Consider the following 3,156-nt stretch of genomic DNA (forward strand, 5'->3'; position numbering starts at 1 on the left):
TAGATAGGAAAAAGATTCAGCAATGTCAAATTTTTAAATATGATATACAAAAAATCAGAGCTTTATTTCAAGAAGACAACTTTTTATTTTAAAAGATTACAAGAAATCATTATCTAAGTAATCTATATCTTCATATTCATTTTTTGATTTGGTTTTTGATTAGGCACAGTGATGCCTATGACATTTCTACTATGTCTGAATGGAGTGAAGATATAATTCATTCATGGTCCTATGATTTTATTTTGGACAATTTTCATTGGATGATATTATATTTTATTGCTTCATATCCTTGGCATTTTGATATAAAATGGTGGAACTATATTTTTTCATGTGCTCTTGCATTGTACTTGAGCACATGATGATGATATGCACTTAGCTTAGTTTTTCTTTATTGCAAAATAAGTCCTTTCTTTTGGGTTTGGTAGATAGCCCTGTCTGGAGGTAGGTTGAACATTGGTATTGCACCAAGCTCCTATCTCTCTTTTTTGGCATAGTCTTGAATTGGTGTGATGTTACATCAAGTGGCAGGTCTATAATGGTCCTACAAATGATTCACTCGGTTCAAATAGATAGAATTTCAAGAAAATTTAACCACCAAGTGTCCCAGTGTTAGCAATGGAAATATTCACTGACTCAAAGTTAGGAAGCACTCACCAATAAAGTGTATTTACACTATGGGATGTAGAGAGTTGTGTCCTTCGTGGGGTTACAAACTCCCTAACCTACCCTCACCATGGATATCTCTTTTCTCTTTTCATCTTTAGGGTGATTTGTGAATCCTAACAAAGAGGCAAATACAAGTGTCATGCCATTCTTTTAATTTTGTTGCCCTACTAGAATCTTCATATGAAACAAGGCTCACCATCATCATCCATTCTTTTAATGTTGTTGCCCTCTAAAATCTTCACATTAAGCGAGCCTCACCATCATCATTGGCTCTTTTAATTTTTTACCGTACTAAAATCTTCACATGAAGTAGACTCACAGTCCCTTTGCATTCCTTTTCTCCTTTCTCGACATAACTCTGCTTGCATAGTTTGACAGCCCCACCTTTCCCCCCATCTCGATTCCCACCATTCTCACAATCTAGTCCCTAGTAGCAACCTGTTGCACTTTGACTCCCTTCCCCACTCTCCCTCGAGTACTATCCCCCCTCAGGTGGTAAACCCCCTGGAATCCTATCACCTCCTCTCATTCTCATGCTTCCCAATGCCCTTGCCCCGCCTTCTTAAATCGTCCCCTTCCTTTGCTCTCCATGCCTAGTGGTGCTCCTAGCACCCCCCTTGAATCTCTACCGATTGCCCTTAGCACCCGCCCTTTGAATGTATGGCTTTCCCATCATGTCTTCTCCCCTTCTCTTTGCACCCGATGGCACCCTTGTACGCCCCCTCAAATCTCTTGAATCTCTACCCAATGTCCCCCTCAAATGCCATCCTCTCCCCTTTCTCTCTATGCCTAATGGTGCTCTTGGTCGCCCCCCCCCCCCCCTCGCCTCAAATCTCTACCCACCACAAGCCTCCCTGCCTCACTCACATTCAACATATGACTAGTTGATCTTACCAAGATGGAACCTTTGGGGATTATCGATGACATACCAACCAAAACCGGTAGAGTCAGGTTTGTTGCTGTAACATTCCCCATATTTGATTCCCAAAGGATTGATAGCATATTTGATGGCAACAATTGATCTGCAAAGGTTCCTTCCTTTGGCATTGCAAGGCTGAAGGTTACATACAGATTGTAGGCATAGAGAACAATTCTTCCATCTAGGAGCCATAATTAGTTTAATTGTGGATGTGTTTTTTGGGCAGGAGAAGTTTGTGCCCACGAGGTGCTTGAGATAATAACTACTTTAATAACCTACAAGGTTGCTAGCTTGTAAGCTACTTATCAAGAATATCTACAACCCTCATTCTTCCCCCCTTATTTCCTTTATTGCAAAGAGTCCACTTTACTTGTTGGGAGATTATGTAAGCAGGTGTGGTGACCACCCCACAGAGAAGATCTACACACCATGGAGAACTTGTCCAAATTAGATTGGGAGGGACGCCAACGAGACAAGTAGAAGATGGCCATAGGATAAATGCCCTGGTTAAGGATCATGTTCCTCGTCCTTGGCAAATCTGATTGGTAGCCTCTCCACCTTGGAAATTTACCCTTGAACCTTTGGAAAAGCCATGCCCATCTATCGCCCATTATAACTGGGGACACCTAGAAATTTCAAAACTTTTGCACTTTTACTTACCTGAAGAGGTTGTGAGTACAGTGCAATGATTCTATTTTTGAGAAAGATCTTGAGACTAGGCAAGAGGTTTGAGTGATGTCTTGGAAGATGTAGGACGTGCAAGTTCCATGCTTCCAAACTAGCGATTAAATGTATCGGGTGTAGAAGGCTACTAGACCACACAAATGAACCTTAAGATAAGGCATCCAAAGAAGAGATGCCTTCACTAGATTGAGAATACATACCCATTGTTAATCGTAGAGTGGTTGGTAAGGAAAGGGGATGCATGCAATAGATGGTGGACATGTGGCATGGGACGATGACAAAATCCCATACGCAGCAATGCAAAAGGGGGTGAGGGGAGGGCAGTCTTAAGGCAGCCTGCGCCTGAGTGCTTCTCATACCTTTCTCGGCCTTTAGGCTAAGATCGAGTGTAGTATCTGTTCTTATCAGTTTAATATCTGATACGTGACCCACCGGGTCACATGATATTAACCTAATTTCTTTCTGGGGGCAGTCCCATCCGGCAGCTTGCTGCCTGGGACTGCGCGCGTCGCCTCTGTCTTGCACTACGTAAGAGGCCTGGCGCACCCCTTCTCCCTCCCCCTCCGAGGGGGGGGAGTCCAATCGAAATTCCCAATAAGGAGTCTGTCAACGTCAAGGACGCTTTCTTCGAAGTTGCCAAGTCCGCTTGGCGAGGTTTTGCGCAGAGCCCAAATCTGGAAATATAAGTATCGTATATCTATATCACAGCATAGGCATCTGTTAAATCTTGTTTTGTCACAGTGGAAGCAAGGAAGGGCAGTCGATTCTAGTTCCATTCAGCAGATGGGGCTATGCTGATAGCCAAGCAAAAGGGATATCTTTCATGGCCGGAGGTTGGTCCACAGCGGAGACCAAATTTGGGTGAGTGCTGCAACTAGTGTCTGTAG

General features: G+C 43.2%; 1 non-coding gene across 1 annotated transcript; it reads left to right on the forward strand.

The window, feature by feature from the left end:
* The first annotated feature begins 2,624 nt into the window (after window positions 1–2,624).
* Window positions 2,625–2,820, forward strand: LOC147902375 (U2 spliceosomal RNA). The gene has a single exon (XR_015540937.1). It is a non-coding gene; the product is annotated as a U2 spliceosomal RNA (small nuclear RNA).
* The last annotated feature ends 336 nt before the right edge of the window (window positions 2,821–3,156 follow it).

This window comes from Dipteris shenzhenensis, chromosome 4 (assembly GCF_047967505.1).
Source record: "Dipteris shenzhenensis isolate YYH24624 ecotype China chromosome 4, Dip_SZ_1.0, whole genome shotgun sequence".
NCBI lineage: Eukaryota > Viridiplantae > Streptophyta > Polypodiopsida > Gleicheniales > Dipteridaceae > Dipteris > Dipteris shenzhenensis.